The 24,223-nt window shown below is 40.6% G+C and overlaps 1 long non-coding RNA gene across 1 annotated transcript; it reads left to right on the top strand.

Annotated features, from left to right (window-relative positions):
* The first annotated feature begins 809 nt into the window (after positions 1–809).
* On the top strand, positions 810–21,616 carry LOC111245766 (uncharacterized). The gene is made up of 6 exons (XR_015321607.1): positions 810–868; positions 12,733–13,184; positions 15,553–15,728; positions 17,146–17,861; positions 18,561–18,637; positions 18,905–21,616. It is a non-coding gene; the product is annotated as an uncharacterized LOC111245766 (long non-coding RNA).
* Positions 21,617–24,223: the final 2,607 nt, after the last annotated feature.

The raw sequence follows: 24,223 nt of genomic DNA on the forward strand, positions 1-24,223 counted from the left end.
TCTCTCTCTCTCTCTCTCTCTCTCCCTTTCTCTATATATGTATATAAGACAAATAATGGTGATTAGGCGGCTTCCGGTAGTACGTAAGAATTGCTGAGTAAAAAAGCCATTTTCCCCCTTAAGGTTTTCCTTAAGATGCATCCTTACTCCCTGTATTTCTTAACCGTAGGTCTTTACCTATTCGATTATTCCAGTTAAGCGACAGTATGCCATGGAATGATGGTTTCGTTCCGTGTTTCCGCTCATACTGTACGCATTCGCTATAAGCTCGTAAATGTGAACTAGCTGCAAGCCACAGTAAGCTCAAGCTGACGTCAACGCTCTCGTCAGCCCACTAAAGGCACACAATAAAAAGAAGTTTCGCGAGGACATTTTACCTCACCGAGAAGCTTTTCTCGTTACCCTTTCCCTCCCCCTTTTTCTTTATCTCATGCACTCTCTGCGTTGCTCTCCATTTGCACCCGCCAGCCCCCCCCCCCAGACGCCATTTCCCCTAGCATCCGTTTCCCAACATAGTCAGAGCCGAAACGACAAAGAGTTCTATTCGTCACAGTTGTCATGCGCTCGTTTGTTCCACAGCAAACGAAGGGGACTTGCAGGTGGTCCCGTGGTTCTATTTGGCATCGTAAGTTGCTACGAGGGGCAAAAAGGGTGTAGGGGATTTAGCGGACGGCGCTATCAGGCGGACGTCCCTGGCATCGTAGGTGAATGATACGAATGGGAAAGGAAAAAATTGGCAGTGAACGGAAATAGATGACGATATAAGGGAACAACGGTGCTGGTGATGCCAAGTTGACTGGCCGGTAGCTGCTAGGAGTATCGTTAGTGCTGGCGTGGTGTGGCCGGAACGTCAGATACTCCGATTTAGGTACGTAAGTTGTCGCTTGAATTACGGAAGTCCTGGTCAATTTTCCCAGTAACGCGGTAGCGAAATAAATAGATATAGCAGATGGAAAGGATGATGCCGGCTAGTGCTGCCGCGTCCCTTAACAATAGGAAAGGCTGAATCAAACATTTTTGAAAGGCTGCCCGCTTACAGGCTAAGCTCGAATCCGTAGCATTAGTCATAGAAGCGTTTCCGTAAGACGTTTTAAACGTTTCACTAAAACGGAGTCGTATTTGTCGGCTGTGAAAGTCAATACATTTGCTCGAGGAAAACACCTCTAATCTAGTGAATTAATAATAGTAAACATTGCTTTTATAGTCCGATAACATTAAATGATATCGGTGAGATGCAAAATTAGCCTGAACTTCGACATTGGCCTGTTGTGGCCAACGCTCTTGACCTGGGTTACTGGCTTGTAACCCAGTAACTTGTTTGTTCTGACAGATGAATCCAACGGTTGCGCGCTACTGTTATAGAATAAGAAAAAAAAAGAAAAAGCGCAGCAAAACAGCTATGGAAAAGGAGCCTCCCAATAAATATCGATATTTTATCGATTTATCGAATTGCAGCTGTCGGCTGTCACGCAGAAATGATTGCATAAATACGCCAACACACTGGAACCCTGGTGAAAAGAAGACGTGACTAGCGAATCAGTATATTTACAAAAGACAAGGTCGGCCAAATATGTATATATGTCAGTTTTGCCTAATCTTATAGTTATTTGCGCATCAGCCTTATGGCGTTTCTTCTTACCTCTTCTGCAGCATCGCCGTTATCCAGTGCTTCAGGCTGTTTAAGAGGGGGCTAACTTAGTGCCCGATCAGTACACTTCATTAAGACAGTCGGACTGTCATATTTATTCAATATTGCTCGCACAAAAACGAAAAATTACATTATTAACATTAAAAAAATTAAATTATAACTAACACCATGTAGCTAAACACCAGCTGGATAGGCAGACGTCAGAATCGAAGGGCATATATAAATGTTTTGTACCCGTAGTATCGTAGTTGCGGGTTCATGCATTTATAAAACGTACACACGCCGAGAAGATTAAGCGAAATGTGCGGGAAATCTTCATAATATTGTCCCATTGAGCCTAAGTCGTATTACTCCTAATTCTATCTAATAAGTGTTCCGCGTTTTGCGCTCGTTACCAATATATATCATGTGTAGATAAGAATTCTACTATTATTGCTAGAACAAAAAGACGTGTATGCTGACAAGTACGATAGTGCTATTATCGCAGTATATGTTCCCATACACCGGTGCAACGTGCCCAGTATGTGGTTGGCGTTCAAATTTTAACGAAAAGGGTAGCTTAGTATTATAGCTCGACCCAAGGAGATTTGTTGCGCGTAGATATCGATGCGTCGACCCGGCATCCTGATACTGTCCTTGATGAAGCTGAGCCCATTTTATGCTAAGCTTTATTGACTTTTGTTCGCTGGAACAAATCGTAAACAAACCGTAAATCCAACAGCTGACTAAGCATCGTGGCACGAGTATTTAGAATAGTAAACAAGCGTTCTCATTGTGTGTCGATATTTGACTAGTATCTTGGAACGTTTGTGCCTCTTAGCGTTTCGCGATCTTCGTAATCGTATCGCAAATGAACAAACTATCCTAAGTGAAGATAGGAGTAAAAGATGATCATTTTATTAAAGTAGTAAAAATAATCATCGTCATGTATCTACAGTCGTTGAATCAAGCGGCACCTCTCCAATGTTATACAGGATTAACCTACTTCGAAACGGTACATTTGAGGCAATAATCTGAAATCTACGATGTATCCAGCAACCACCCTCATTCGTAAAGAACGAAACGACGCTGTATGCCGCACGTGCGGATGGTGTGCCCGACAGATGGAGGGTGTGAAGATGTAACCGAAAGGAAAAATCATGCTTTGATATTTGTCAGGCGTTACTGGTAACTTTTAATGCAAGCATTGACATGCCCACTAACGGTTAGACAAAAGTCGAGTAATTGACTCTATCAATTCAATTAAAGGGATCGAATCCATCAGTGAACGAAGCTTATCGTTTGAGTAAGACTCCTGGCAAGGGACCTACCGTATGGAGTCGCACCGTACCTATCGGGATTTTCCTAAACATATGTACCTGAAAACAGATAAGGGAAACCGACATGCTTTTAGCAATATGCGAGTCACGATATATTGAAAAGCTGTTTCCTCTACGGAATATCAATACGCGTCAAAAATCTAGTTGTCTGTTTTGCCCCATTAGGGCTGGAGTTTACCTATCGCACAGTTCGAGCGAATTGAACAATTCGCGCAGGAAATTCGCGCGTATAAACAATGCCACCTTTTTCTGAAACTGCACCTTAACGCCAGCTTTAAACGTATTCAGATGAACTAGTTCGACGATGCTTTGTGTTTGGTAGGTTTTCTCCTGAACGAAATCGACCAATTCATATTGTGACCTGCATAATAAGCAGGGCCCGTAGGCCTAGAACTAAGATTAATGCTAGCCTGATCCTAGCTATTTATCGTTATATCGTCAACATTTTGGTCAATAACCTTTTCAAGCTTTTCTCCAAGTGAAGATATGATGCGTAAAGTCAACAATGAACCTAAACGCGCAGATGTTTATCTCTAATATGTGCTGTTATTTTTATGCTCTTCTTTTTTTGAGCTATAAATATTTATCTCTGTCAGAATCTCTCATTGTACATATTATATCGTATTATATAGAATCTCTTCTATATATGTGTGTGTATATACAAGGTACTGTGTGTATATACAGTCGCGCCTTACCTTGACGCGTTTGATTTTTAGCGGTATCAGTTTGGATCAATGTGACCTATGTTGAGTGTGATTTTTTCACCGGTCTACATCAATGCGTCTACCGTTCCGCTATAACACAATTCCTACAACTTTATTTCTCATCTCTTACAGAGCGTCGTTCCACTATAACTATACATTGCTTTGTAAGTTAATAGATGACTGTAGCTCAATATATATGAGTGTTTGGAAAAACCCTTATAGACCATAGTTGATTGTGGATCTGAATTGGAATCTGAGTTGGAAGTGGATATGAGTAGTTATAAAGACGATATAAACATTTCGGCATTTTTTCTGAATCCTTCTACGTATAGCACTGGTAGTTTATCGTAATGAACTAAGGTTTTGTCGGCAAACGCTTAGTTGCAACGGTTTCGGACGGAGAATTGTCTGTCAACTTAGCGAAAATCGTTACCGAGTGTTGACTTCACTCAGAAACATCCTATGTAATCGTGGTGGTAAGCTTTACTTTCCCCCGTTTGAAGATTCCGTTATAGCTGAAAAAAAGAATTCTTTTGGTCTTGTCATTGAAAACGTAGCTGCGTCCGTCTAACGAAAGTTTCCTTCCTCCCTTCCCTGTATAATATGCCGTACCTTTTACTCAAACATAGTACAATTTGAGTAAGCAGCGCAAGCGTCTCCAGGTATCTAGTCCATTATGTACGTAAGTTTAACAAGATATTTCAAGCAGCTGGTATAGTTATTAGTGACTTGAACGGTAGCGCCAGTGAGGACGCTGTTAGCTGAGGCTTTCAGACGTTTGATACGTAGGCGTGAATCGTTGCACTGGGAGATCCTTCAACTCTATCACTGCTGCAATAACGGTCACGCTGCTTGTTTTAGAACACGTCGATCAATCATTTCGAAACATTCTCTTGGACGTTGGATAGAGACTCTGTAGGCAAACGGATCTATGCGTCGTTGCGAAATTTATAATCATAGAAAAAAATCACTTGCCATGTATGAATAACCGGTTGACAATGGGAAACGTGACGAAGAAATCATCATACAATAATCTCTGATTTCGAGTAGAATTAACGAACTCTGATAGAATTAACGTCACGTAATGGAAAAATTCACTTTTTCGAACATTTTAACTGACCGCCTGTTTCTGGGTGAGACCCAACAGAACGGCAGCGGTCGTTGATATACTTCTGTGTAGCAATTTTAAGGCTTACTAGCTGAGCCTACATAACAATTCGCCGTCATGCGCTTTTTTTTTTTTTAAAGTGGTGCCATTCATTCGATGGGCTTATAACATCGATTAATGCTATATATTGTTTATTGTCGTCTCGCATGGCGGAATTAACGCCTGTTAAGTAATCATTGGGACGACACATCGTTTCTTCGACAGAACGGCGCGTTTTCGACTGTCTCTAGCCTTCTACGCACTGTTGGTACCGTATAAAGTTAACTAAAATCATTTTACCGCTAACACCAGTGTCTCGATTGAGATGGTCGGTATCACCAGTGAAAAGGGATCAGTAACGGCGTCCCAGTGTCCAATTGATCTATAGTAGTCGAGACGGCGGCTTTCTGCATGTAAATAGTTGTTATTGGCATTCTAACTAAAGATTAGACTTATCTACGATTGAGTTTAGATATTGAAAAATGAAAGATAACAGATATTATCCGCGGTAGGTATTAAACAATTTCAGCCTCGACAGGCTACGTCACTCGCCCACTACCCTTCGTCATAGCTTAACAGGTAACATGTTTGCCCGTTAATCTCCGGGACATGTTATGGTCTAGGTTTGTACCCGGGTTCAGACGCACTTGTCGTTCCACGCCGGAAGCCAGCCATTTGTCTGATGGAATGCTTAACGGCGATCCAATGCCGGTCCTAGAACTCAAAACAGACGCCAAGGTTTCTCGTTGAAGTCAAACAGACTTCAAACATTTCGTTTCAAGTTTTTCGGATTGAGATCGCGCGATGTACGAATCGCAAAATGCAAACAAGCTAGCTCCGACTGCAGCTAAATATTCCCCGCAGTAGACCTGCGTGCGTACCATTAAGCAGGAGGATTCCAGTGTGAAACACAAAGCAAGCACATAAAAACTCTCTCTGAATTTTCGTACAAACGTTCTACTCGCACAGTAGCTACAGTGGTAGTAGTAGTAGTAGTAGTAGTAGTACTTTAGTTTCGACGACATGCTCTTTCTGACGACCTTTCATGTGTTGATTTCGGCCTGATTCAGCCCGAGGTGCACGTTCATACCACAGCGACGTTCGAAATAAAAATCACAGGCTTGACGTGCTTTCGATATCCCCTTTGTTGGCCGTTCTGCTCCACTACCTCAGGTACATTAGTATCTATGAGAACTTTTCTTGGTAGCCCAATCCATTACTGTTACTAGCCTTTTTAGCGAAACTTCAGGACCAACTTCTAAGTATCCTACAAACGACATTCCTAGAGTGATTTTACTAATACTACCGTCGTACAATAATGAGATGACCGGAACACATGGGTCTACTGTGCGAAACAGAATAAAAACAGGACTCTACAATGATGACCATAGTGCGTTCCATACAAGCCCTAGCCGTCTGATTTAGCTATTTTTCGAATTCGACCCATATACGTGCAACGTAATGCAACAAAATTATCGTTTCCTATTTGATGAACTATCCGCGAAGTACATTACCGGACGACGCACTTAGTGAACTTCAGACAAAATGGCCTGCTCTTCATACGGCTGAGGAACGAGCTGTTTAGTTAAATCCTCCCCGGCGTGCTATGAAAAATCGCAGTACTTTTCATTAGCAGTGTACTCATTAAGTAGTTATAATTATATATTCAATTATGCTTTTACTGTCTTTATGCACGACTAACGAGTGTGTAAAATAGCGTTGGAATCAGATAGAACATGCCGCCTACTCTTGTAGCGGTATCGAGCTAATGTTAGGAAAGGTTCGATGGCCTAAATTTTTTTCTGAAATAGGCTATGAAACAGCTATGCTCTTTCAATGACTAGATCAATTCTACGTTGATAGTACTAATTATCGTCATCAGTCGACTAATATTTTGCTACATGTACTTTATTATCTCGATTTTCGTTATTATTTTGTCTGTTTATCTCGACTAGTTCGAAATGGATTCAAAACGCTGATGTTATTCACAGGTAGCCAACACTTGACCAATACGGGAACCATTTAAATAGAGACGCTTCAGCCAGCCCTTGCTCAGGTTCTGTTTCGTAGCTAAATTGCGTTACCGTAAAAAGTGCCCTTTCGCTCGTGGAAACACCTACCGGTGATTCATTGTGCCATGCTAGATAAAGCCAACACAATTCCATGTCCAAGTGTTTTGTTTTTAGAATTCTATTCTACTGAAGAAGGTCAAAATCATTGGATTCATGCTATTGTACACAGCTCACTCGCAGAAATTGCTTCTCCTACCGTCATCCGCCGAAACGAACAAGAATAGTTAAACTATAGGAAACTTTTCGACTGTTTCGAAACGATTGCAATTGGGCGAGCAAAAGGAAAACGTAGACAAAAGTCGACACTAAATTAGCTTATTCCTCTTGACGGGGATTTCATTCGTTGAAGTCAGTGAGGGCCAGGACGAGCACACGGACCATATTAATTATAACAGTGATAATAGAAAAAAACTTCTAGTCTCCTTCGGACAGAGGATAGGCCGTTGAGGCTATCGCGTCTATAAAACCCATGACAAGTCTGCGCTGCAGAAAAATTGTACGCTCTTTTTGTTACGCTAAAATACAAGGTGATTTAAATAAAATGAGCTGATGGTATCTAACCGTCATATGAACGAGATCAGTATTGCTGCTAGAAATTTCAGTACTGAAGGAAAAAAGTCACCAGGTTAGCTCCCTTCTTAGCATTCTGAAATCTCGTTTCAGTCTGGACCTGTTCCTCAGATTGTTAAGGAGTGCGAAGATTCGATTAGGCTGAGAACGGTATGAACGGTTATTATTTCTTCACGAAGGCAAGCACATCTATTTGCGGTTATCCTCACATCGACGTGTGTGAACGCGCAGGGTAAGATGGAGTTATTATGGAACGGGTAGCTCCAGTTGCTCGAATACCTTCACAGACAAAACATGATATATACCTACAAAAGTCCTTCTGAGTGGCTCTTCGGATCGGGCCAAGTAAAAAGCGAACCTATTTTTCTTTCCCTATCGTAACTAAATCCAAGCCAATATCGGAATCGCTTTTCCAATAAAAGCTGCCCCGGCGGTACTTCGGAAATTCGCTCCCGCTAACATCACTGCCGTTAGTGGTGAAAGCACGTGAAATACAAAGGAAAAATGTCAGCGATACCGGACCCATGTCGTTTCCCAATTCATACACGATTAACCCGGTCTGCGTCGTTCCTCGCTCGGATGCCCCGGTTCATATAGGAGATCATCAAAGCGAAAAAGTAGTCTACCCGCTTAAAACAAGGAGTCTTGCATAGACCTTGTTCGCCGGAAACGTAGGAAAACGAATGAGGCAAAGCCGAAATCGTATCTTTTTTTCCTGTCTTGCTTGTATTTTGTTGATATAAGCCCAAATTACATTACATACTAGACACAACAAACGAACAGAAGATAAGCGATCCATTGATTTGGATTGAATTTCAAAACCTAAGTTTATAACTTATCTGTCCTTTTGCGCTACTAGTTCTGTATGATTGTCACGTATAGTTTGACCCTTGCTATCAGCGGATGAGCATCATTTGCCCACGGTTGTACTAGTACAACTGTGTTTCATTAGACGTCACAAGTTTACTCGTAGCTTTCTATGAAATCAAACATTTATACATTATACATTGCAACGGAGTGAAGGGCCGGTGACGGGAGTAACTTTTAACCACTGGTTTTTAATATACTTTATTGCTTTTATTTATTTAATTCAGTTATTTTCTGCTTTAAGTTAAATACCACCCGAAGGAATTCATTTTTTGAGTGTTTGTTTCCCGATGTATCATCTAATTGGCTCACTAGGACATCGATCTAATCAATATCTATTACTTCAAACTACGATCATCTGCGCCTTCCACGAGGTGATAGCCCTAACTAAAAACTAATTAACAGTCAGCTGTGGGCCACGTATGGCACTGTCTTGAGGATATGAAAGTACAGATTATTTCTCTTTCCAACGTAACAATTTTCCGTGCAGTAAAACACGGCTAGTACGCAGTGCATGGCTTGCGTGCGGTTCTATCTTGATCACTACAAGCTTTTGTGCTGACGGGATCGGCGTTTATGTCTATTGAGGATGGCATAATACTGATGAATATAACAGTAATTCCATTCAGAACGTAGTTTCTGACAACGATTCGTGCGGTCTAGACAACGATGACTGTTGAAATTTCAAGGTTTCCTGATTTTAGCAATTCGATAACTTTAGTGGTTCCGTCGTCTTGCTTGTATTGCTCAGTGGTCCTTATTTGGGTACCATTTTTGTAATAATCACGTCGCTCTGAAGCACGTATAAGTATATATATAATCTTCATAGCTAATCCCGTAATCTATGGCTTGTCCACGACAATCGACTGTATATGTAGACTTCGTTAAAGAAATCGGAATAACAGTAATTTTAACTTTTGAAATATGTGGGTTGAAGATATCGCTCGGCTTTGTTTTTTCTCGACCCAGGCCGTAAAAACAAAATCTGATGTCGAGTAACTACACGGCGTGCGGTCGACTGCTGCCTATAAATCCGAGATATTTCGAACGATACTGCATTGACCAGTTTTTTTTTTCGGGCACAAATCATAGCAACAAACACTACCTGATATCTATTGCAAATATGAGCACTAGTATTTATTACGGCATAATCCTTTCGGCACTACCACCGAATGGGACAGGTGGGGACGATATTTTCTGTACGAAAATCTTGCTTGTAATAGCTGAACATATTACCTTGAATGTACATCTTACGAACTTTCGCTTTATCCTGGACTTGGTCCGTCAATGTTTGTGACACATGGATAAAAAGCCTCATCTTTAGCGGCAAGCAACGCATTATTTACTTTTCGATTTACTCTAAGCTTCTACTAGAGCAACCCGATCTTTCGTCGCCGGAATTGAGGTGCACTTAGCTTCTCTACGGCCTTCGACGGCCTAATTTCCGCTCGAGGAATAAGTGGACCGAATAAGAATAAGAACTATTGTCGGTGACGGAATGCTGATGGGTTCATTGTCCACTGGCTTCAATTCTCAGCACTAAACGATCCCTTTGTTTCTAAACTGATCAGTCTTTGATGAAAGCCAGTCACTTTATAAGTACAGATATAATATATAAGTATGATATATATATATATATATATATATATATATATATATATATATAGTTAAAAAAAATGTATGTAAACACTTACTAAAGTTCGCCCTGGTCATATCTGATTTAAAACTTATTTAGTATTAATGGTTCTCTAAGCAGTGGACTTCATTTACAACAAAGTTACTAAAAAGTGTTGTTCTATATTGTTAGTCTGATTTTCTAATTGAATATGTAGTTCAACGTTAACTTATTTATATCTATATTAATTTATTTCGATGGAATCTCTTATGGCATAGGGTGTAGTGTCACTTACCCAGCTGTACCGCCCAGCAACAAGGAATTCCGTCTGGAAGAAAGTCTGCATCGAACGCGTGCATATCGCAGTGCCTCATATGACTAAGAAACTATCGGAGCTACATTCTACAAAAAGAAATAGAAGGAATGTTGGGAATAAGATCAGGGATTACGTCAGTGATGTAATTTGCATGGTGAAGCGAATCAAACTGGCAGAGTGACGTACCATATTATGCAGAAACAAGACCCACTTTAGGCCCTACAAGGATGATAAACTTTGCATGCTAGACGAACTCTGAAGTAACTACGATCAGATTTAAGGGAAAACAAATTCACAAACAAAAAACATTGTAGTAACATAGGGCGTCAGCTCTCCTCAACTGTGGCTGGGCAGAGCGTGTATACAAGGGCGACAAGGCCACACGGATAAGCACCTTTTCGAAAAGCCTCTCTGGAGGGCACTGCGAACCAAGCCATACGCGTAGACATGATAGCGCATAGCCACTAAGTTGGCTGAGAAAATGCTACCGCTGCAGGGCAAATAGTTGTCAGGGTTATTCATGAGAGTGGTTACTTGCCGAGATGTCTTTAATGGCGGCGCGTCTCCAGGAAGGTCTGAGGAGTTCCCAACAACCAACTCTGTATGTGACATCAAGGGAAGCCATCTCGATCTACCTACTTAGCGTTGAAAAACAAGGACTTAGAAAGAATCATAAAGCCTTGGTGGTATACCAGAATTACATCAGACTGACGATAAGCAGGGGAGTTAGAAACAACCAAATAACAATACATCGTCATGGTAGCGAAACGGCCGTTGCCCTTAAAGAGGGCGAAACACAATCTAGCTTTGAGGCCGTCCCAAACAAATTCAACCCGAAATCCCATAAACTCAACATTATGGGCCATTGGGAGCTAAAAAAAATGAAAAAAATATCCGCTTATAAAGCACATGCAAAACTATTGTGAAAACCCTGATTGAAGAAGCTAAAAAAAGAGACACTGAGACAACACTCAATAGATTCCCGAAAATGGAAGGCAACTAGAAAGTCGATGGATCGATCAAAAAGATAATCAGGCTATCAGCCGTTAGCCACTGAGATAATGCAACGATCAGAACCTCACTTTAGATCAATCGGTTCCGCATCTTGAAAAACTTAACGGGTCGTTCTGCGCGAATTACGAAACACCCAACATAGGCAAGTTTCTACAAATAAATGGCGGTCGAAATAAACAGGCCTACTACTAATTTGAATACATTTTTTCTACGGATCTATTCTTTCTCGACAAACCAACGAAAACTCTTCTATGGTAAAAATGGTTGATCAGGCCGTATTTGCTCAGCTTAGAACGCTACTTCTGCAAGCATTCCCTTCCGGTTCCGTTTTATGGATACGGTCCTAAATAAAGCCAATAGGACAGCTAGCCCGTTTTTTCAACCAGTTCCTCATCAGGCAAAAAGGACTATCCTCTGTTATATTGGACGGATAGTCGGGCTGACATGTTGCAAAGGAAGGCTCACTCCATCCAGCACAAGGCGTGTTCGCTAGGACAAGAGGCTCGCATACAACTTGGGGTATTATTTACGGTATTTGTTTATTTACAAGCAAGTATTAACCCAGACCTTCTCTAGGCATGTAGGTTTTGTATGACACACATACTGATGCACGGCAAGGTATAATCCACCTTAAAATTTTAAAAAGTCGCTTATCCGCGAGATAATTTAGTCGCCGAACAGTCCACTGCAGTTAAGAATCCCATTGTTTGCTCTATCCCATACGACTATCGTGAAGCGTTCGCGCTCATATAAACTTACAAACTCCAACAAAATGGTCAATGAAAAAAATAGGCCAACAAAATGGTAGTAAAAGGATTAGTCCTTTCAGTAGAGATCATGGCTTTCGTCCCGTAGCGGCCATTGTCTACTCCTTAGAGGTTTTCGTTATATGGACTGGTGATGTCCTCAGACTTAAGACAGCTCAGCGTGGATATATAGTATCACGAAGGGTTAAGGTCAGAAATTATTAAAATTCACACGGTTTAAGGAATAGTTATTACGTGACACTATTTTATGGATTATATATCTTATTAGTACAGTGGTAGTACTTCTGATGATTAAACAGTCGACATAATACGAAAGATAATAAACTGAAAAGCATATACTACGATCAGAGTACATTAACTAATTAGAAGGTTTAATTTGGATAATAAATAGATATAATTTGGATAATAAGATAACAGCTCCATGATGGATGATGAACTTATTCAATGCACGTACGTGACCTTTTTTTATAGTGTTCTTAACTATAATGCATGCCAATGTTCTAACCTCGACAGTGGCCAGGCAAGCGATCAGTGTGTCGATCAATATTTGCTTGCTGCTTCAATCGCCTATTCTCCGCCCACACAGCACGGCTCACAATAGTGTTCCGGGCACTAGTATCATAAAATTCCCTAACAACTTATGCACATATCATAAAAAACTAATCCCCTATTGTTTTTTCTGTTGTCTCCCAGCTTCATTTGCCAGGAAAACGTCGCTTCGTCAAAGGGTAGCGGTAATTTACAACGCCACATATGTTTTTCTGCTACAATAGAAAGAGATGCAAAGCAGACAACAAAATTGTTACCGTTGTTCGAATACGTGCCAAAATGGACACTCTGTCCAAACATCAGACGCGCAATTGAGTTGTAACCGTGACGCAATTTATTGAGAGCGGTAAATTAGCTAACCTCTCTGTTGTTGCGGGCGGTGCGTGACAACCTAATGTGTTGTACGTCACATGGCAAAATGCCTGGATGAGAGGCAGGACAACATTTTGAGAGCCTGTACCTTGTTTTGCCTTAGCAAATCTCATCTTACAGCTAAAGATGAACTCAGTCCGGCAGAAAAATGAAGCGGGCGGTTCAATTTTGACCATTTCGATTAGCGGCTCCTCTCGCTGCACCAACCAATAAAATGATCTGAGGTAAGTTACTTGGATGCTGTGCCCGTTCAAAACTGTGTCTGCCTAAAGGGCGATATATTCCACTTGCTTTTTTTTGTCTTTATTCGCTTTAGCCATATAGAGTTATGATCGGAGCATATACGAAAACACGATTTACTTATCGACGAAGCATAGCGTTGCTGCGTTAGCCAGGGAGATGGCCGAGGCGCAAAAGGCAAAACTCTTTTTATAATAAAAATAATACACTCTTTGCTTGGATACAGAATTTGCTGTTACATATATCTTTTGTTATACTAGAAGATGGCTTCGCGAGTGATTTTGATAAATTTTCGAGTTCGTCAAATCTGAATCTTTGAGCACGTGTATAGGTATTATGAGATGCTGTTTCCACACTTCCAATATACTCGAGCAAATCTGCAATATTCAACCCGTTTACATAATCACTGGCTGGTCCAAGACATTGGCCCTTCACAGCTTAGGCCGTCGTTTCGCAAAAACGCTATATATAAACAATAGTAAATATTGGCATAGTTGGAATTAACGAGTCGTTGGATTCAAAATAGTTGGAGTTAAGATTGATCGAGTCGTTGGGTTTGGAGGCTGATAAATTTAGAGGTGGGGATCTGGGGTTGTTCGATTTCGAGTTGTTAGGCTTATGTATATGGTTAGATTGAGACGAACAGGAAGACTACGAGTAGGATAGATTTATCTGTTTGCGTCTCGAGTGTGGGTTAGCGCCCAGTTCGTACCGCCTGCCCGCTCGTCACCTAATATTAATCTGACGGAAAAAAAAAACAATCAGTGTTCTGCTTCGGTTAAATCACTGAATCGCTATTTGGCTTGTGTTCAAATTCTACTAAAGTCTATAGTGGAATAGTGTATGCAGGACGAGGCCGGCACTCAAGTGTCTAGTTCTGTTGTGTTCTATCCTTTTATTTGAACGTTTTCTCTGGCCAGGGTGTGCCATCATTGTTGGTATTGTTTTTTTGTGGGTATGATATTAAACGACTATAGGTATGGATATCGGTTGTAAATGTGGTACATTCATTGCCAACGAAACCATCTTTTCTAATAAATGTAGCAAATCTTATTGATTGAAATATCATAATCTTTTTTTTTTGAAATTGCCACAGATCCTTTCTGTCAGTTAATGTCATCAGTCGAGTAAATTTCTCAGAATCTCAGAATCCTTCGTTCTTTGATGATTAATTCAATTTTTTGATTCATCTAGTTTGGGGAATTTGTATAGTGGATGCGAGAATTATACGTATATACACATAGGCGTTGTCGTATATATGCAGTTGCAGCACGTTGATGATCACGGTTAGTAACCTAGCCCCTTAAAATGCATGTTGATCCGTCCGTGGCCTTTTGTCGAGCATTTTATGAAAGAAAGCCTGTTTGCCGATTCCAAGCCCTTGCATATATTTCTTGAATACCTTCCAAGTATATTCAAGCGCTGCTCGTTTGATCCTACTATTTGTAACACACGCGTAAGCACGTATGCTCGCATGACGTTGACAAATTTTTCAAATCACTCGTGGGAATATTGGAGTCCCTACACAGCTGTAAACAGGAAGAGGGCATTTTCCTTTCGTGGATGCTCATCAGCATTATTTGCCTCTCGCTTCTGTTGCGATCGGTTCTCGAACGCTGTTCAGCCAACCTAGAGCCCACTGGGCCTAACTCTTTTGGCGTTTCACTACAACGACGCAAAACTTTGATGAACGCAAATGACGCTTTATCGCTTACATCCCCGACGCCACCCTCTCGCCCCCGTTACCCCACAGAGTTTGAGGATGGGTCTTCATTCGAGAGGATAAGAGGATGCGCACCAAAAGAGGCAATAAAACGTGAGGAGACTTCCGATAAACATAAGCGATTTCACAGATACAAAGTTTTGTCGGGATCTCTCTCTCTCTCTCTCTCTCTCTCGACGATTCGGCAGGGGAAAATATGACGCTATTCTGCTTAAGCGCATTTGTCCCGTTAATGGTTATGTTTTAATTACTGCTTAATTTACTCATCGCTGAGATCTGCTAGCCTAATATAAAACACTAACACTGTTTTCTATGTTTCGTCTTAAATTGATACTTCAGGTATCCCTGGCACAGTCGGGGCACATATAGGAACATGCTTTTTTCCTTATCCCAACCTTATTGATTTAGAACACTTCGTAGCTTATATATACGCATGCGTATATAGAATATATACGGAAAATATACGAATAGAGAATATTTCTGCTCTACGCACTAGTACGACGCTATACAGAGTCTGAGTAGCTGTCACACCTGTCATTGGCTAAGCGACATTTCTAATGCTTTATATAAGGACACAGGACTAAAAAGAAGCATAGTATAATAACAGAAATATCCGTCCTTTGTTATAGACGCGCCGTAGCATATGTACACTTATGTGGGCATACATATCAACTTACTGCTTATAAGACTAAAAGCGAGGATAACTTTTGATCGCTGCAACCCCAGCGGCTCTGGAGTTAACCGTATAGCCGGTCCGGCGCACCTCAACAACAGAAGTAACAGCACTGTTAGCCAATCCACTCAGGTTTGTTTTTTAGCATTAGCCTAACTTGATGAAAAACATTGAAAAAACTGATAAAAAGCCTGTAATTTTCCCATACAACCTGCCTAGGCAAATCTCTCGTCAAGAGGCGGTCGAAAAAGCTTAGAGATATATTTTTCGTACAGGCAAATTATTAGAAATAGTTGACGGTCGGACACCTAATATATAACCTATTATACTGACTAGTTTATTTTATTCTTAAAGTAGTTTATTATTATTATACCGTGTTTGCGATTTTTGTCCAGTATGCAAACATAAAGATCGCTACGTTGATCTACGTTCAGCATCTCAAAACTAAAAGCTTAGTTAAATTATTATGTTATTAAGTAACTAAAAACACCACGAATAAAGACTAGAAAGCATAGCTTTGGGTTTTTTCCACTCGTTCTCGTACAGGGAGAATTGCTGAACACTCTATTGACGACTCACTGTAATACCACTTCAAAGGAAGGTTATTAACAAACCCATCCATTTATTTCTATCCATATCTGCCCCATCACGATTTCCCTAGTAGAAAACAATATGCGTGCTCTCGTCCTAATTAACCTTCAATGAAACATTAATGCTGGCCATATGGACATGTATAACACATTAAATATACGCAATAGTCAACAAAAGATTTAGCCTCGCTTCTTTCATGCGGCCTCGCTTGGTTAATTTGAGTTATATCGTTGGCGTCTACGACGTGGACTTTTTGACATATCCTTAGGTCCTATTTGTTGCCGGTTTTAGGCTAACTTCCGGCTAACAGGGACAAAATATATTAGCAGAGCTTTTTTTAGGGTCGACTTTTAATATATACATGTTTATTTTGAGTATCTATTCAGAAAAAGGAAGGTCTGCAATAGAAAAGAGAAATTACGTAACGTAGGCTCTGTTTTCCTGATGATTAAAACGTGTCAGGTGCTCACGTAGTTCATGGAGCCATACTGGACCATACACCAAACCCACTGTATCTATCCGTTTGAGGCGGATTGTTCACTTACAGCATATTCTCTGCAATAGATTAAAAAAAAAAAGCCTTTTTCGAAACATTTGTTCAGAAAGTTCTAATTTTTTCTTATATTAGTGCTGCCCCAAATGCATTGAACCCCCGGCGTCGAACATCTCTATCCAATTCGGACTAAAATACTCCCAAGCCTTTATAATTGCTATTGCAAAACAAGCACTTATTCCGGTAATGCTGGCCGTGTCTATCGTTCCTGGCTACCGACGTTAAACTATCCCTTTGCCGTGACCGGGGTCGCTGAACGTACTAGCTCCGTACATCCAACATCAGTCAAGCGTCATTAACTTCAATAGTTGTTCAGTCAAAACGAATGCGTTAGACATTGCTTTACCATGTGCGTTACGCTTACAGATGTACACACACGCTAGTACGTATTTCGCTTGGATGCAGGTATTAGGAGAGACAACCGCAATCTTGAACGCTGCTACATCAATTTCAACATCTGTCGCCGTCATTGGCTTGTATGCTGGCTTCTGTTGGACGTATGAGAACTCCGCGCTGTCCTACTTCACGCTCCGCCAGTCGAAGAAATTCGAACAATCATAGCTTTTCAATAGGCCCGCAAATGGGGCTTCAACAACTGAGGCCGTAACAGGAAGGGTTAGGATACTGTAAGGGACCCTTTTGGTAGGGGACGAAATGGTGCCGCTTCATCTTAGAGGATACAGCACTATTACATTGAAGCATATAAAAATGCAGAGTCCAAAAATTTATAATAAGATCAAGATAGACTTATCATTCTGCCTCATTAGCTGCCCGAGCGTGTACACAGAGAACACTTGCAGATCACAGATGCAGCCAACCTTTGCAAATATCAAAAGAAAATTGCATCGGGAAAATTGAGTACAGCTCCCATGTTTGCTACTCACGCAATACCGTTCATAGGCACCGAGACGACGGCAACGATTCCGTGATAGATGGATATTTATGTTGAATCCTTCATATAAGTACCTCGTCTGGTCGATGGATGTTTTTGGAGATTCACTGCAATTGAACCATGCGTTCATTCGCCCGCCATTAACTTCAGGAACAAGCTCTAACGTCAGTGCTATAGATTATTTACTGGATGCGGTGATATTTCATAAAAACAACATGTGTTCTTACCCGTAAGTATGCTGTTCGAAAAGTCTAGATATATTTCTGCTGAAACCATTTCGAATTTGTTTAAAACTTGGTGGTAATATATAATCAAATCAGGTCTGGCATAACGCCCAAGTTCCTAAATTTCCCCCCACAGTAACATCACAGGTATATTTGGCCCATTTAAAATAACAATAAGTACATTGTTTTTGCGCACCGTTTTTCATAGAATTATTGGAACCAGCACTTGTCACTATGTCTGCTTATTGAAACCAGATGGTTGATACTTGCAACAATAGTGTATAAACACGTAATTTCGCCGTTTTTGTTTTCAAACACAATGTTAGCCTCCGTCCTTGTCAAAAAAGCTTTCGCAAAAAGGTCATTATATCTAATCCGACCACTTTCATTGCTAAGCGCTGCTTCAGAATTTAGCATCATATGGATTTATGATCGAAGGCTACTCCGTCTGATGTAGACTAAGCTCTGTCTATATATCAAACAAAAATGTTTATAGCAGTTTGTCGTTGTCACCTAGCCAGCTTTCAGTTTTAGATATAAGGGCCTTATTTTACTCCATTTTAAGTTGTTCCTGACTGACATTTATGCCGCGGCTCAGAAAACGACATTCCCACATTTTTTTTCTAAACACTTGTTGTAGCAAGATCACTTGTTGTAGCATGATGAAAACGATGTAAATACTGTGACTTTTCACTATGTTGCAGCAGAAGTCAAACGTATCGTTACTGTGATCTAAACCTTACGGAGTTTACAATCTAGCGAAAGAGACCATTTGAATGCGGTAAGTTTGTGCCATGGTTACCAAAACAATACAGTCAATAGTTAGTAGCAAAATCGCTAGGTACAGCATGTTATATAATAAGATGATCATAACACGTCGGAGAACATGACGGGAATAATCAGAGGCCAAACTTGATACGTCATAAACCAGCCAAGAAGGATTTCGGCGCCCTAACAGCTTATGCAACGATATTTAGCCTGATTCTATTACATGAACGTATTCAAGTTCAATTGAACTTACTGAATTACTGCACTTATCGATAACAAGGTGTGGCGATGCTCCCCGATCGAGCTTGAGCAACAACCACGTAGGTTACCATTCATTTCTAGCCAGCCTGGGGTTCTATCTATCTATCTATCTGTCGAACGGAGAATGAACACAGAAGAAAAACTTCGTTGGATGATTCGGTGTTGGAATTCTTGCTACGCACGGTGTCTAGAACATCATGAAGGTAGAAGGTAGCATTCTTGTCGTTGTACACGATGTCTCCGTCAAATAAATGACATTATCAAGCATCGGTCGAACATCAGTGAACAAAACAAGGCAAGGCAGGAAGGTTGCAAAGGAACGAAGCCTGACAGCTGGCCTGTCCTCGATTGCAGGAGCGTTGGTTATTTTGACTTATGCACGCACTTAAGGTAGCACTCAACCTTGAATAAAAGTGCACAGTTTGATCTCTACGTACAAATACAGTAAAGCTAAAAAAAAAAAAGTAATAAAATGAAAGGCCGAGACAAATTTGGTCATTACGAAAGCAAAGCACAAATGATATCCAATCAAAACGCATGAAAATTGAGCGGATTCACAAACACAATTGGAAAACCCTTTGTCACCGAGCTCATTAGACCTATCAAACATTTATGAAGACCCAGATCTCATAACAGGAATTGTTTGCACAGGAAAATATATCCACCTGTCTCTGCTTCCAATTCAGTAACTTAAGTTTAAGTGGCATTGCCTTATTAGTATTAAGAACGCCATAATCGGAGAATCTTATAGAAAACTGCAACACCTTAATTAGATTTGGTAGCGTCCAGCGTGAGTTTAGCCCAATTAGAAATATATAGGCTTTATAGGCTATTTCTCATATCTCATAATAAACTTAATACAGAATTTGAATTAAACTGGAAATGAAATCTATTTTTTTTCAATTGATTAACGCCTACCTCGATCCTTGTTCGAATCATCGATTTATATAGCGAAATTTTCTACTCAAATCTACATAAATTAGACCACTTGGAACTCGACCGATCATCAACCGATTATTCAGAGAAATGTCGAATAAGACTGAAAGCACTCCGATCAAGATTACCCCAATCTCAGACACCTACGCAAATATATCTCATCATCATTTGTAGAATAGTGTATTCGTTCCCACTTGTGTTCGTGTAAGTACCAAGTTCCCGTCAGCCAAAATATTGTGACGACAAACGTGACGAGCAGTTTCTGACGCCTGAAAAGCCGCTAAAATACAAACGTAACCCACCCCATTTGCATGCTGTTTCATTTCAAGAAGGGAGCCAGCCCTCACTTATGAATGGCCATGTAAACTCTGTGCCATACACATCTACGTAGGCACAAACTTCAATGAGGGTGCTCCCCGTCCTGGACCCTAGTTCCTATCTCCATGGAAACCTTATGCAAAATGTAATAGAATCTTTACATAATCAGTAACGCCTATAGATTCAATGCACTTTTCTTCGCGTTAAACAGCAGGCTTACATATTTACCGCACTATAGAAACTCCTCTGGCAAGTAACACGTACTGGCAGAACAATTTGTGAGATAATAACTCTGAACGTTCATAAGCGGCTGACAGCCGATTAGGAACGTTCAGAGCATCAAAATTCGCTTATTTAAACGGGCATAGCCACAAATGTTTCCAAATCTCGCTCAAATCACTCGTTGAACGTCTTTATTTATATGAAAGGAGGTTTTTTTTCTTTCTACTTAATTTTATCAATTTACACACAAGCAAGCAGACCAGTACGGCGTGATGGTCGTTATCCTCACGTATTAACTGTTTATTATAGCAACGTATGTAAGTCTAGATGGTCATCGCTGTATTGGTTAGCCGAAAAAGGAGGGATTAGCTCAGCGGACGTGTCGTGTATCAGGCTCACAATGTCCTTTGTGTCGCCCGTATCCAAGGCCCGACTGGATCGATCTTCTCCGATATTCATAGCCGCCGTAAGAGTATCCGCTCGACAAAATGTTATACTATATTTAATACCATTTGTATGTTTGGCACAGTAAAAGCATCGATAGAATGATCTATGTTGGTGTGTAGCGTCGCTCTATGCTTCGTCGTCAGGTTTCCGCTGCCTTGACGCCCTCCTGTGTCCTCTTTCTTCCTCATGTTGCCCACGGTCTGAGGGAGCATTTTCGATAAGCGCTATGGCAGATGTAGCACTCTGTTTCCCGAAAACTGAAACTTTATTACTCGTTTACCCTCGTTGAAATGGATTTTGTGTGCCAAAAATGGCAGATTAATCATAAAATTTTGTACTTTTTGGCATTTGATCTTATCCGTAAGCTACACATGTTTTCAAGCAGTGCGCGGGCCTGTTGCGGACTAACTAAGAGCTTCATTATCAATCGTGGCGGATTAAACGCATCATACTCTATAGTAGAGTTGTCTGAGTTACCCAGCAGCTTTATCTATTGATACGGAAGAGCTTCCAGTTAGACACCGGCATTCTTTTTTCATGACAAATGATCTGTTACCATGTTTAATCTGTCCCAGTGGAACCCTGGGAACCATTCAAGAGCCCTCTATTAATAATATAACAATAATGATATTATATCCCGTTTTCTTAACCGAGTTTTGCTCCGCAGGATTTTAATGAGTTTAATTTAGAATATGGTTCACCGCATTTCTTCGGTAGGTGTGTGCACAGCCGACATAAAAAAGGCTATATTTTGCTTTTATTTATATTACTATCTTTATCTATAGCAGCGTAAGTTATCGTTTTTCTGTTGGCCATTTGCCAATACCTTTTTAATTAAATTGATTTCAGATTGTCGTCAAAAGCAAAGGGTTTGTCCAAACCAATTTCTGGCTTTTAAACTCACTCAAAGGTTCCATTACGTTTGATAGGTTCAGTGTTACCCGTTAGCGTGCCCGTCCTATCGTATGCAAAGAGCCTGGACGGCCAAAAATTTCAACGTCACACTTCTGTAAAATAATAAAGATCAATATTTCTTTCTTTTCATCTGTGCTTTTTATTATTTTTGTTTAGTTATCTTATTTAACTTCTCCCGTGTTTCTCACCTGATAGATCGTATAATATATATATATATATATATATGTATATTTAACACGCACAATTAATTTATAATTTAATAATAATAGTAACAATAATATTTCAAATAGTAATTATCGATAGTAATGTCAGCGTTACCAGGAACCAATATGACTGTCCCATTGACGACACCCTCCCTCGAACTGACCGCGGCGCCCTCTAGTGTATCGCCAATGAAATTCATCCAACACTGATGTAAACCTCTATCCAAAGCGAAACTTTTGCAGTCTGTAGTGATGACTTTCCTCATTATAACAGGGACTAGGACTGTAGAGAAGGAGAGCAAACTGGATTCTGAAAAGAATCTTGATACGGATGAAAGAAGCCTATCTTTGGCCCCTGCGAAATCAGAGACTACACTACTCATCGGCAGGAAAAATGCCAGTGTTTCACACTCACTTTGGAAGGGACAAGAATAAATCTGATAAAAAGGGCGATATGCCTGAGCATCCAACTCGATCACGCAAGAAGGAAAGTGGACTACATCAAGCCAGTCGTCACAAAAACGACTAGACCTTTTATGGAAATTCCCAGACCACTGCCAAATATCCATGGATGACGGGAAAGTAGGAGGAGGCTTTTCACGCCAGTACCTGCATGGACTTCTCTTGAACCTATGGAAGTCAAGAGGCTACTTGGCTGCACCCGGCATATCCTTGCACGTGAGGTGATCCAAGCCTGCCGAAGGCTAGCACAAATGCAATATTGATCCTGGCTGGCACAATTTCCGGAGATCTGAGAGTTAAAGAAAGCCGCATACTCTGGCATGATCCGACGTATGGTACGGAAGGGAATGTTTTAAAGGAAGGATTGTGGAAGGCAATACCTAATATCGCTCCGGAAGCGGCGGTAAAAGACATCGTTCCTGACGTAGAGGCCAGCATCGCACGTTGTGGCGAAGAACTCGATTACTGCCTCACGCAGGTTTTCATAGGTCACGAAGCCTTTTTTCAAAGCTTTCTTCACAAAATTGATCAAATTCCGTTGGACATCTATCTGTGCCGCTTGCATTACGGGCTTGGAAAGTACGGCATGTCACACACTGGCGACTTTCATGCGTTTACTAGAGAAAAACACATAATAGGGGAAATGAGATTGTCCCTAGGTAAAGGCTTTAGAAGTTTTACATCCTTTATCATTTATCCACGAGACTATGCACATGGAACTCTGGTATAGGAGGTCTTCAAGGAGAAAGAACAGATTGTTATGTCACGGTTGGGTAATGTGGTAGGTTCAGAAAACGCATCGTGATACCCTGGGCAACGCACGGCGTTTTATATTCCCGTGCGAGAAACTGGATTTTCTGGGGAGTTGAAGAACTTGACGAGGATGACCCCCGGTTTTATGATCCGGTGGCAGCAGCCTCTCCTGCCTATGAGTTTGCAGTTTTTCGAAATAAAAATTTAGGCTAATTCGGGATAAACCTTGAAAAAATACAGGACTAATTTCTAATTAGCATTCTTTTTGGACAGCGTAAACGCACATTATCATTTGTGTACCTAACACTGACGAAGAAATTATCTCGAATTAATCGTAGTAATTGTACAAAATATATATTAAGGGCTCGTTTTCAGTTCTGGCAGGTGTTATTGCAGTGGGGCGTGTTTGCCTACCAATGCATGTCATATGTAGGCGATGCAGGTTTGAATCCGAGTATAGTAATGCTTTGATCCTCCAATAATAATATTAGAGTAGTAGGCAAAGCTGTAACTGTAGTGATCTCTCCATCCGTTTGGTCTTTCTAAACTGCTCCTATTAAGCCTGCTCAAATAATTTCTACAGCGGTTCTCCTACGGGTGACGTGTAGGGCAGACTGTTGGCTTAAATCTAATCCACATGTTTTGTTTGTAACAAGGAGTTCCTGTGAAATCGAAAGATTTACTATTGGACTCTGTAAAAATTGTCGTCATGTATAAGCAATATTCTTATAAAAGAATTGTTTGCCGGCCGCTATTCGACCGATGTCTGTTTGAAAGCGAGACTTCCCGAAAAATTAGACCAGAAATTTACAACGTATTGTACAAACAGCTACATAAGTAATAATGTGAACGAAATTAGTAGTAATAAGGTCAAGATTTTTTAGGATAAATAATGAAGTATCGTTAATTAAGATGCCGCGTGGTGACGATGTTTGATATTGATGACAAACATATATACACCATGAGCGTTGCTTTAGAAGAAGCACTTGGAAGCAAAACGGTTCTATTCAAGTTAACTAATTCAGCCTGTCTCCGTGGTAGTTTAATGGGTAACTTATTCCAGCCAGCTGTCTGGAAGAATG

The sequence above is a fragment of the Varroa destructor genome, unplaced genomic scaffold, assembly GCF_002443255.2.
Source record: "Varroa destructor unplaced genomic scaffold, Vdes_3.0 BEIS01000002.1, whole genome shotgun sequence".
NCBI classification, from domain to species: Eukaryota; Metazoa; Arthropoda; class Arachnida; order Mesostigmata; family Varroidae; genus Varroa; species Varroa destructor.